Below are 13,489 nucleotides of genomic sequence, written 5' to 3'. Positions count from 1 at the left end.
GCTGAGAAAGCATTTAACAAAATCCAACACCCATTCATGATAAAAGTCTTGGAAAGATCAGGAATTCAAGGCCCATACCTAAATATGATAAAAGCAATGTACAGCAAACCAGTAGCCAACATCAAAATAAATAGTGAGAAGCTGGAAGCAATCCCACTAAAATCAGGGACTAGACAAGGCTGCCTACTTTCTCCATACCTATTCAGCATTGTACTTGAAGTCCTAGCCAGAGCAATTCGACAACAAAAGGAGATCAAGGGGATACAAATTAGAAAGGAAGAAGTCAAAATATCACTATTTGCAGATGATATGATAGGATATATGAGTGACCCTAAAAATTCCACCAGAGAACTCCTAAACCTGATAAACAGCTTCGGTGAAGTAGCTGGATATAAAATTAACTCAAACAAGTCAATGGCCTTTCTCTACACAAAGAATAAACAGGCTGAGAAAGACATTAGGGAAATAACACCCTTCTCAATAGTCACAAATAATATAAAATACCTTGGCGTGACTATAACTAAGAAAGTGAAAGATCTGTATGATCAGAACTTCAAGTCTCTGAAGAAAGAAATTAAAGAAGATCTCAGAAGATGGAAAGATCTCCCATGCTCATGGATTGGCAGGATCATTATAGTAAAAATGTCTATCTTGCCAAAAGCAATCTACAGATTCAATGCAATCCCCATCAAAATTCCAACTCAATTCTTCAACGAATTGGAAAAGGCAATCTCCAAATTCATCTGCAATAACAAAAAAACCTAGGATAGCAAAACCTCTTCTCAAGGATAAAAGAACCTCTGGTGGAATCACCATCCTGAAATAAAGCTGTACTACAGAGCAATTGTGATAAAAACTGCATGGTTCTGGTATAGGGAGAGACAAGTAGACCAATGGAATATAATTGAAGACCCAGAGATGAACCCACACACCTATGGTCACTTGATTTTTGACAAGGGAGCTAAAACCAGCCAGTGGAAAAAAGATAGCATTTTCAACAAATGATGCTGGCAGGACTGGTGGTTATCATGTAGAAGAATGCAAATTTACCCATTCTGATCTCCTTGTACTAAGGTCAAATCTAAGTGGATTAAGGAACTTCGCATAAAACCAGAGACACTGAAACTTATAGAGGAGAAAGTGGGGAAAAGCCTCAAAGATATGGGCACAGGGGAAAAGTTCCTGAATAGAACAGCAATGATTTGTGCTGCAAGATTGAGAATCGACAAATGGGACCTCATAAAATTGCAAAGCTTCGGTAAGGCAAAAGAAACAGTCAATAAGACAAAAAGGCCACCAACAGATTGGGAAAGGATCTTTACCTATCCTAAATCAGATAGAGGACTAATATCCAATATATATATATAAAGAACTCAAGATTTAGACTCCAGAAAATCAAATAACTCCATTAAAAATGGGGCTCAGAGCTAAACAAAGAATTCTCACCTGAGGAATAAGGAATGGCTGAGAAGCACCTGAAAAAAAAAATGGTCAACATCCTTAATCATCAGGGAAATGCAAATTAAAACAACCCTGAGATTCCACCTCAAACCAGTCAGAATGGCTAAGATCAAAAATTCAGGTGACAGCAGATGCTAGTAAGGATGTGGAGACAGAGAAATACTCCTCCATTGTTGGTGGGATTGCAAGCTTATACAACCATTCTGGAAATCAGTCTGGCGGTTCCTCAAAAAATTGGACATAGTACTACTTGAGGATACTGCAATATCTCCCTGGGCATATATCCAGAAGATGATCCAACGGGTAAGAAGTATGCATGCTCCACTATGTTCCTAGCAGCCTTATTTATAATAGCCAGAAGCTGGAAAGAACCCAGATGCCCCTCAACAGAGGAAAGGATACAGAAAATGTGGTACATTTACACAATGGAGTACTACTCAGCTATTAAAAAGAATGAATTTATGAAATTCCTAGCCAAATGGATGGACCTGGAGGGCATCATCCTGAGTGAGGTAACCCAATCACAAAAGGACTCACATGATATGTACTCACTGATAAGTGGATATTAGCCCAGAAACTTAGAATACCCAAGACATAAGATACAATTTTTGAAACACATGAAGCTTGGGAAGAACCAAGACCCAATGTGTGGATACTTTGCCTCTTCTTGGAATTGGGAGTAATTCACCCATGGAAGGAGCTACAGAGACAGAGTTTGGAGCTGAGACGAAAGGATGGACCATCTAGAGACTGCCATACCCAGGGATCCATCCCATAATCAGCCTCCAAATGCTGACACCATTGCATACACTAGCAAGATTTTGCTGAAAGGACCCTGATATAGCTGTCTCTTGTGAGACATGCTGGGACCTAGCAAACACAGAAGTGGATGCTCTCAGTCTGCTATTGAATGGATCACAGAGCCCCCAATGGAGGAGCTGGAGGAATTACCCAGGGAGCTGGTGGGATCTGCAACCCTATAGGTGGAACAACAATATGAACTAACCAGTACCCCCCAGAGCTAGTGTCTCTAGCTGCATATGTATCAGTAGATGTCCTGGCCAGCCATCAGTGGAAAGAGAGGCCCATTGGTCGTGCAGACTTTATATGCCTCAGTACAGGGGAATGCCAGGGCCAAGATTTGGGAGTGGGTGGGTGTGGGAGTCGGTGGGGGAGGGTAGGGGGGGACTTTTGGGATAGCATTGCAAATGTAAATGAAATAAGTACCCAATTAAAAAAAGATTAAACTAATAACACATTATAAGTTATGTGAGTTTATATATATATGTATTTCCCTTTACTTGTAGTGATAATTGATAGAATTATAGGTGTATGGAAATTCATATATCTCTTGTTTCCTCCTGTTCCCATAAAGAGTGAAATTCTTTTAACCAAAGATCATTTCTGGTATTTCATGCATGTCAATGGCTAACATATAGTGAGATTTAAAATTGTTCCTTCAATAAAAATAATGTTTAAATTATTTCAAAAGGGACACAATTCAAATACATAAACCAAAATTTTGTAAAAACATTATTTAATAACTTAGAGACCTGGTAAATGCATATTAGACTTGAAAAATTAGTCTGCTTTACAAAATTTGAACATGGTAATTCTCATTAAATTAAGCCTAGAACAATATTAATAAAAATTTGGAACTCTAAATCTAGTTTTAAAAGATATTCTTATAATTTCTAGGTTGCTAAAATATAGTTTATTTGCTACCTTTCAGTAGTTATCAATAACAATAATAAAAACCTATGGCTAAAGTTTATACTTTGTTTCACCATCAATTAGCAAAAATCACAGTGTAATCTGGGCCAGGGAACTGATCATGATTGGCACTTTCTTTTTACTATTAGCTGCGCAAAATTTCACAGAGATTTTGGAAAGCAATTTGGCAGTATATGCCAACTTCTAAAACTTCATCTGTTTTGACTCACATACTCCAACTTTAAGAAAAATATACTGAATCAGTATATTTAGTGATCTAGTACAATCTGGTTATATATATTTCTGTTAATTACAAAACTAGATCTCATATATAATAGAGGAGAATATATATTTAATAAAGTCATTTGAATATCAGATAGAAATCATGAAATTTAGAGGGTATTTAAACATTAAAAACTGTATTACATATTAAGAAATCAACCAGCAGATAAGACTAAAAATGAGAACATTCTACTGAAAACGGTAGTTCGGAAGAATGTACAGGGATGATTTAAATAATGTGATGTCGCCTATGCAAGACATAATTCTGATTTTCAAAGCTAATTCATAAGTTTTGCCTAACATTCCCCCTATGCAATGGCATTGAGTCTTAAGCACAGCCATGCTGGTGTTTAAAGGCAACGTTTATTTTACTCATTGCCAATAACTAGGATTGCTTTTGTTTCAAGGCTCCAGACCATTGTTTGCTGGAGAAATAATTAAACCCTTGTTTGGACATACTGATTGTTTAATGCCTCATGAAAAGATCTCTGATAATATCTTGATTCAGTCAGAAATGGAGAAATACCTGTTCAGGTTTCTGACCAATGGTTGGTGCATCTTAACCCACAGCCATCGAGCTTTGTATGGGTACTGGCTGGCAAGGGACAGTTGTCCTCAGGGAACCAACCTTCTCTACTGTCATTTTATAACAGAGTTTTATGCTTTTTAACAATGTAGGCCTCACCATGTCTTGGCTATAACAACTTCTCCTCTGGTGGTCCTTAGGTTTGTGCTGTTTCTGGGTGGCATCATGGGTCCCTTGACTGTCCAATGTCACTCCGTTGCCTCCTTGCATTTGATTGAATTTTCACAGCTTTTCATACAGGTATTCTTTCTTTTTTTTTAAATATTATTTATTAGGTATTTTCCTCATTTACATTTCCAATGATATCCCAAAAGTCCCCCATACCCCCCCACCCCCCTACCCACCCACTCCCACTCCCACTTTTTGGCCCTGGCGTTCCCTTGTACTGAGCCATATAAAGTTTGCAAGACCAATGGGCCTCTCTTTCCATTGATGGCCGACTAAGCCATCTTTTGATACATATGCAGCTAGAGTCAAGAGCTCCGGGGGTACTGGTTAGTTCATATTGTTGTTCCACCTATAGGGTTGCAGATCCCTTTAGCTCCTTGGGTACTTTCTCTAGCTCCTCCATTGGGGGCCCTGTGCTCCATCCAATAGCTGACTGTGAGCATCCACTTCTGTGTTTGCTAGGCCCCGGCATAGTCTCACAAGAGACAGCTCTATCTGGGTCCTTTCAGCAAAATCTTGTTAGTGTATGCAATGGTGTCAGCTTTTGGAAGCTGATTATGGGATGGATCCCTGGATATGGCAGTGTCTAGATGGTCCATCCTTTTGTCTCAGCTCCAAACTTTGTCTCTGTAACTACTTCCATGGGTGTTTTGTTCCCAATTCTAAGAAGGGGCAAAGTGTCCACACTTTGGTTTTCATTCTTCTTGAGTTTCATGCGTTTAGCAAATTGTATCTTATATCTTGGGTATCCTAAGTTTCTGGGCTAATATCCAATTATCAGTGAGTACATATTGTGTGAGTTCCTTTGTGGTTGGGTTACCTCACTCAGGATGATGCCCTCCAGGTCCATCCATTTGCCTAGGAATTTCACCTGAGGAATACCGAATGGCAGAGAAGCCCCTGAAAAAAATCTTCAACATTCTTAATCATCAGGGAAATGCAAATCAAATCAACCCTGAGATTCTACCTCACACCAGTCAGAATGGCTAAGATAAAAAATTCAGGTGACAGCAGATGCTGGCGAGGATGTGGAGAAAGAGGAACACTCCTCCCTTATTGGTGGGATTGCAAGCTTGTACAACCACTCTGGAAATCAGTCTGGCAGTTCCTCAGAAAATTGGACATAGTACTACTGGAGGATCCCGCAATACCTCTCCTGGGCATATATCCAGAAGATGTCCCAAACGGTAAGAAGGACACATGCTCCACTATGTTCCTAGCAGCCTTATTTATAATAGCCAGAAGCTGGAAAGAACCCAGATGCCCCTCAACAGAGGAATGGATACAGAAAATGTGGTACATTTACACAATGGAATACTACTCAGCTATTAAAAAGAATGAATTCATGAAATTCCCAGGTATTCTTTCTAAAATATGTTTTTGAGATTATAATATCATTATATATCACTCATCTCTTTCCATCTGTAGAGTCTTATACATGCCACCCTGCACTCTCTCAAAGCCATGACCTCTATTTCATTATCACATGCACATATGTACTTGAATATGCATAAACATTTCTGACTATATCCTTCTCTATATGCTTAATGTTGCTGGTATATATTTTCAGGGCTGACCATTAGGTAATGAATAACCAGTTGACATGATCTTCCCTGGGGAAGACTATTGCCCCTCCTTTCAGCATTTCTTAGATCTCTGTAGATCTTTGTGAAGGTTAAGGCCTCATGGGTTTTTCCATGTCCATTTCTGGGTGCCTTTTGTTGTCTGTGTTGAGCTCAGGTTTAGGCAGTTATCCTTCATTCCATTTTTTCCCAAGTCATTCTGACTCTGATATAGACTCATATATTATAGTACCTTTAATATTTTCTTCATCTTTGCCTCTATCTTATACCAATATTACATCAATGTTCCACGATCCAGGCCGTCTTGGGCTCTGAAGCATGGTGAGGTATGTGAAGCTTTCTTTGACTTGTATACTTAGTTATTTCTCTTCCTAGTCTTGTCTTAAATCTCTACAAGGTTAGCCTATGACTTCAATGTCATAAATTAGGATTCTAATCAATAAATCCAATGAGTTTGTTGCTAGTATGGCAAAGAAGGATGCTTTTATATAACTATAAAACATAAAATTATTATGATTGAAAAAGCAGTAAGGACACATGCTCTACTATGTACATGCTCACATAACCGCCTTATTTATAATAGTTAGAAGCTGGAAACAACCCAGATTTTCCTTAGTGGAGGAATGGATACATAAAATGTGGTAAGTATATACAATGGACTACTCAGTTATTCAAAACAATGACTTCCTGAAATTTACAGGCAAATGGATGGAACTAGAAAGTACCATCCTGAGTGACTGGTAACCCTGTCACAAAAGAACACACATAATATGCAATCACTGATAAGTGGATACTGATAAGTGAGCCCCAAAGCTCAGAATACCCACTATGCAGCTCACAGAATATATGAAGCTCAAGAAGAAGGAAGAATAAAGTGTGGATGATTCAGTCTTACTTAGAAAGGGGACAAAATAATCATGGAGGTAGAGGGAGGGAGGCACCTGGGAGGAAGAGAGGACAGGGGGTGGGGAAGAGGGCCAGGATTGGGTATGGGAGAAGACAGGGGAGAAGTACAGAGGGTCAAGAAATTGAACTGATGTTTGTAGCAGTGAGAGATGGGGAACTTGGGGTAGCCACTAGAAAGTCCCAGATGTCAGGTGAACAAGAAGTTTCCAGAACCCAATGGGGATGACAGCCGAAATACCCAACAAAGAGGAGATAGAATCTATAGAGACCATATCCAGTGAATAAGCATAGCCCCAGGTAGAGAGATGGGGCTATCTCAAAAAGTTTAACCCAGAATTGTTCTGTCTAAAAGAAATGCAGGAACAAAGAGTAGAACAGAGACTGAAGGAAAGGCCATCCAGAAACCGCCCCACCTAGGGATCCATCCCATCTGCAGACACCAAAATGCAGACACTATTGCTGATGCCAAAAAGCACTTGGTAACAGGAACCTGGTATCACTGTCACCTGAGAGGCTCTGCCAAAGCCTCACCAAACCAGATGAGGATGCTCACAGCCAACCATTGGACTGAGTACTGGGACCCCAATGGAAAAACTAGGCAAAGGCCTGAAGGAGCTGAAGAGGATTGCAACACCATAGGAAGAACAATAATATCAACCAACCATATCCCTCAAAGCTCCCAGGGAATAAACCACCAATCAAAGAGTACACATGGAGGGACCTGTGGCTCCAGCTGCATACGTAGCAGAGGATGGCCTTATCTGGCATCAGTGGGAGGGGAGGCCCTTGGTCCTGTGGCTTGATGCCCCAGTATAGGGAGATGTTACAGCTGTGAGGTAGGAGAGAGTGGATGGGTAGGGGTTCACCCTCATAGAGGCAGGGGGATGGGGGTGGGATGAAGTGTTTGTGAAGGCGAAACCAGGAAGTGGAATAACATTTAAAATTTAAATAAATAAAATAACCAATTAAAAAATAGTTACATCCAATGTAAGGGAAAGATTAGAAAATAATAGAAATGAATTTTGATAGAAATAGGTTATAAAAATAACATATTTTGACTTAAGTGACAGATAAATGTATGTTTGTCAAAACTTAAATGTTGTATTCTCACAAAATTATATATAAGAAAAATTAAATTTAAAATCTACTCAGAGTGAAATAATGTCTTTCTTTTTGTCTTGCCTTGCTAAAGAATTCTGTATTGCACACTGGAGGCCAAATCACCCAATGGAATTGATCACACTGACAGTTATACATGGCCAGCATTACTGTCTATATTAAACCTTTACCACTCTGAACATAAGTTCCATAACCACTAAATACCATTAAACTTTTCCTTTTTTTCTTTTCCATCTCCCTTAGAATCTCCTAACATGTTTTCAGGCTTTAAATACTAGTCTATTTTACCTCGGGTTTTAAGTGGAATCATATAGTATTCTGTGCTGTCTTTTTAATTTTATATAGCATGATGTTTATGCTGTTTATCCATGTTATAGCACATTTAGGACGCAGTTACGTTCGCATACATCAGCAACTCTGCAGCCCCATCCCCTCTGCACTGTCAGGCACTCCAGTTGAGGTTGCTGGTCCTCCATGAGTGGGTTTCTCCACCAATTGCTAACTCTTCCTCACACTTCCTGCTATCCAGTTGCCACAGCTCTTTGGATCAACAAAAAATGATTGTTTAGCTCCATTACCTCAGATAGGCTGTAGTGGTGCTCAGGCAAAGCAGCTTGGTCATCCATGGTAAAGGAATAGTATTTAATCTTTGCATCCATTTATTAGTTTTAATGATTTGTTGATCTAATTTTCATTATGCCTCTAAAATAAACAACAAAGATAATGTAAAAGTGACCAGGTTATTCCCATTTCTTATCTCCATGGAAAGTAATGATAAAATCTAGACACATTTATTATGAATTGAGGTCTTTATGGGAGACTTTCTTATATAATTAAAATTTTATAAAAGTATATAATAAAATATTGTTATTCCTGATGGATTTGCAGATTGCCCTTTCTAATTCATTGAAGAAATGAGTTGGAATTTTGATGGGTATTGCATTGAATCTGTAGATTGCTTTCGGCAAGATAGCCATTTTTACTATATTGATTCTGCCAATCCATGAGCATGGGAGATCTTTTCATCTTCTGAGATCTTCTTTAATTTCTTTCTTCAGAGACTTGAAGTTCTTTTCATACAGATCTTTCTCTTCCTTAGTTAGAGTCATGCCAAGGTATTTTATATTATTTGTGACTATTGAGAAGGGTGTTGTTTCCCTAATTTCTTTCTCAGTCTGTTTAGCCTTTGTGTACAGAAAGGCCATTGACTTGTTTGAGTTAATTTTATATCCAGCTACTTCACTGAAGCTATTTATCAGGTTTAGGAGTTCTCTGATGGAATTTTTAGGGTCACTTATATATACTATCATATCATCTGCAAAAAGTGATATTTTGACTTCTTCCTTTCCAATTTGTATCCCCTTGATCTCCTTTTGTTGTCCAATTGCTCTGGCTAGGACTTCAAGTACAATGCTGAATAGGTATGGAGAAAGTGGGCAGCCTTGTCTAGTCCCTGATTTCAGTGGGATTGCTTCCAGCTTCTCACCATTTACTTTGATGTTGACTACTGGTTTGCTGTAGATTGCTTTTATCATGAAGACCAAAGTGTGGGCACTTTGCCCCTTCTTAGAATTGGGAACAAAACACCCATGGAAGGAGTTACAGAGACAAAGTTTGGAGCTGAGGCGAAAGGATGGACCATCTAGAGACTGCCATACCCAGGGATCCATCCCATAATCAGCCTCCAAACACTGACACCATTGCATACACTAGCAAGATTTTGCTGAAAGGACCCTGATATAGCTGTCTCTTGTGAGGCTATGCAGGGGCCTAGCAAACACAGAAGTAGATGCTCACAGTCAGCTATTGAATGGATCACAGGGCCCCAATGGAGGAGCTAGAGATAGTACCCAAGGAGCTAAAGGGATCTGCAACCCTATAGGTGGAACAACAATATGAACTAACCAGTTCCCCTAGAGTTCGTGTCTCTGGCTTCATATGTATCAGAAGATGGCCTAGTTGGCCATCATTGGGAAGAGAGGCCTCTTGGTCTTGCAAACTTTATATGGCTCAGTACAAGGGAACTCCAGGGCCAAGAAGTGGGAGTGGATGGGGAGGGGAGGGGGGAGAGTGTGGGGGACTTTTGGGATAGCATTGGAAATGTAAATGAAGAAAATACCTAATAAAAAAAGAAAAAAAAGAAAAGGAATGCTGTTTTATGTAATAAAACATAGAGCTTTTTAAAAAAAAAGTCTTATCCACTATGATACAACAGTCTGTATGAAAATTTCAGGACATAATGATAAATAGTGTGTTTGTATTTGTGGAACTCGTTGAGGAATAAAACAGTTGGAGACTCATTTATGAATACTAAAACTGAACATCATCTAGTTATAAATGGAATTATACATCATTATAAACTACAGTATGCATTATTTCTCTATTTTGACTAGGTTGCACACTACCAGAAATTTGGAGTGATGGTATTCTATTGAGATAAGTTGACAGAATAAGTTGACAGAATCAAGTATGGATTCATTAAGAATAATCAGGGTGGTAATATAAGTAAATCTAGATCAAAGAATAAGGAAAAGGAAATAAAAGTTTTCAAATGAATCAGGAGCAACAGTGACTGTACACCATGCCTACTAGAGGAGAATAGAAGGGAATCAAGAATGTTCCCACAGATTTTGTGTATCCTAAATAAAAGGATCAAATAAATAGAATAAGAGGCATAAATAGTTTTCAGATCTTCAGTGACATTAATTCTAACTTTAGTTCACTGGGTTTTCTTTCTTATTATAAAAAGACAAAAGGTCCAAGAAGCTAGTTCAATTGACCCGTGCTGCAGGTTTGATACTGCTATTAAAAAAAAGTATTTGGGAAGTGGCAGGGGTGGGGGCAGGGGAGGGGAGGTAGAAAGAGAGAGAGAGAGTGAGAAGGGAGGAATAGAGGGAGAGAGGGGAGTTATATAATGACAATTACCATCTTGGAAATATTGTCTGTAACCACACTCACATACATGATTTACAGAAGTGGATGCTCACAGTCAGCTATTTGACGGAACACAGGGCCCCTAATTAAGGAGCTAGAGAAAGTACCCAGGAGCTAAAGGAGTCTGCAACCCTATAGGAGGAACAACAATATGAACTAACCAGTACCCCCCAACCCAGAGTTGCATCTCTAGTTGCATATATAGCAGAGGATGGCCTAGTTGGCCATCAGTGGGAGGAGAGGCCCTTGGTCTTGCGAAGATCATATGCCCCAGTACAGGGGATTGCCAGGGCCAGGAAGTGGGAGTGGGTGGGTTGGGGAGCAGGAATGGTGGAAGATATAGGGGGCTTTGGGGATAACATTTGAAATGTAAATGAAGAAAATATCTAATTTAAAAAAGTATTTGGCTTTCTTTTCGAGAAAAAGTCACTTGTTCTTTGTCCACAGTTTTAGATCCAGCTGACTGTACTGAAGATATCTCTAAGCTATTGAAGAGATTATATGTCTTTGCCATCCTAAGTGTTCAGAGACAGAAACAAGATCCAAGCCAAAGTAGTTGAAATCTGAGACTTAACTCCTAGAGTTTTGTGGTGACAAAGAAAGATGATTTTCTTATGTTATTCCATATCCTACTGAGAAGCAGGATGTAAGGCAAGTACTAATGGCAGCAATTTTGGCATGCTGAAAAAAGTTATTTATGGATAGTGTTAAGCCATAAGAGAGCAAATCCAATTGAAAATACAGATTTGACAACACAATATAATCCTTTAGAGAAATATGAACATAGAGATATTCATATTTAATGTAGTCCCTAACTAACATCCATTTTCTACATGGAGAAAATATACATTACTGAAAATACACAACCAAAATTCACATAATAAAGCCAAGTGTTAGGTTGAACTGCAGCCTAATTATTAGAAACTCCTGCTTGCAAAAATTTAATAAATAATATGTTCCACATTACTTTATAACATGATTTTATGCATCTGAAAAGTCTTTGAAAACCATTGTTTTCCACATGTAGCAATCAAGAGGCTTTTATTTTAAGGACAATAGACATAAAATTGCTAATGCATTTTCCCTCAGGGCATTATTGCTATTAAGAAACCCTCTCAATATAGAATATGCTGTGTAACTAAAAATAGAAGTAGAGGTCATTGGGAACACACTGTTAGTTGTTTTCTTACATGGCTCAATTCTATCTTAGGTCTCTGTTCAAGCATCAACTTTAGGGTGGTCACTCCTCAAAGACTCCCAGCCACCTTTCCATCATCGCTTTGGTTTCATTTTGGAATACATTAGCATCTGGAATAGAAACAAATGGTTGTTTTTAACTGTATGTCTCTTTCCAGCAGAAAGCAAGTTTCACGAAATTGAGGTTTTTCTTTCCTTTGTCTTCTTTATTCCCAGTGACTGCAAGATAACCAAGTGTATGACAGATGAACTAGTGATAGTTGTTGATACAGAAACTGACCAGTAGGGTCACTGGGAGAAAGAAACATATCCAAAATGATTCGGCTGCATCAAGAGATTCTGATCTGAGCCCATCGGCGGATTCATAGATAAATTCTTCTGGCTTTGACTGTCAGTGTCCAGTCAGACATCATGGGATGTGCCATGGCTTACACTTTCAAGAATTCCATAGGATGCTCTATTGAGAAAGACGGCACAGGTCACTAAGTTTGCTGGTAGATGGTGTGTATCATGAAAGTAAAAGAGTCGGATATTTGTGTGCAGCCTGAACTAGAACAATGGAATTCCTAGTCACTGGTAAATGAAAGGGGAAATGAATGGGGAAAAGAGTGAAGAGTTTGACTCCTGTTTGAAATACTTTTCCAAATACTGATCCAATAGTCAGTTCTCCAAGACCTGATACTAAGGCAGGAAATTACTGTTCTTGTGATGTGTGGTCTCCCATCTCCTCTTGAAATGGCAATGGAACAAAGGATGTATACTTCAGAAGTTTGTTGTAAGAGCTGGAAAAACTTAGTAGTCAGCCAGTGAGACAAGTACTTGGAAGCACCTAAGTGTGAACTGTTAACTATGGTGAGGGCAGATTATCGAGAGATGGTAATACTCTACATTACAAGGACAGACTTTAAAATAGCATAACACTTGCTGTCCCCTCTTCTTTCACTCAAATGATGGATGTCCATCTATTTACTGGAGGGCAAAAATGGGCACTCAAACATAGTTAGGACGTTTTCATAAACATGTACATTTGAAAGCATTTTTCCCTTGGTCATCGATAGTACTTTACCACTGACTATTATTCACTGTTATTAAAATACAGAGTTTTCAGAAGCACACAGATTAAATAAATTATTCTACTGTATCATACATATATATGGAATATATGATATATAATATATGTATGTTTGATAAGACTATATATCTGCCAACTGCTTGGGAAGGCTCCCAAACCTTGTAATATTTCAGTCTATTTAAGTTGCTGGTTTCCTTGACTTTTCTCACAATCTGCTTATGTTCTGCGTATTGTGGCTGTAATGTAGAACTTCCTGCACCAACAGCATCTCCTATGATTATTTTTCCTCTCCTTTTTACACTCGTCCTAAAATTTTGTGAGGAGATCCTAAGTGAAAATTCACAATTCAGATTAAAGTAATTTATAAGCCAGTCAAAATAATCAAATTTTATTGTTTTCATTCCCTGTAAAAGTTGTGGTGCTCTTGACCAACCAAAGAGCACTTCCTGTTCACCACTTAAGTCAGAG

This window comes from Mus musculus, chromosome 3 (assembly GCF_000001635.26).
Source record: "Mus musculus strain C57BL/6J chromosome 3, GRCm38.p6 C57BL/6J".
Lineage (NCBI taxonomy): Eukaryota > Metazoa > Chordata > Mammalia > Rodentia > Muridae > Mus > Mus musculus.
The sequence above is the reverse complement of the archived record's forward strand: the minus strand, read 5'-3'. Positions refer to the sequence as shown.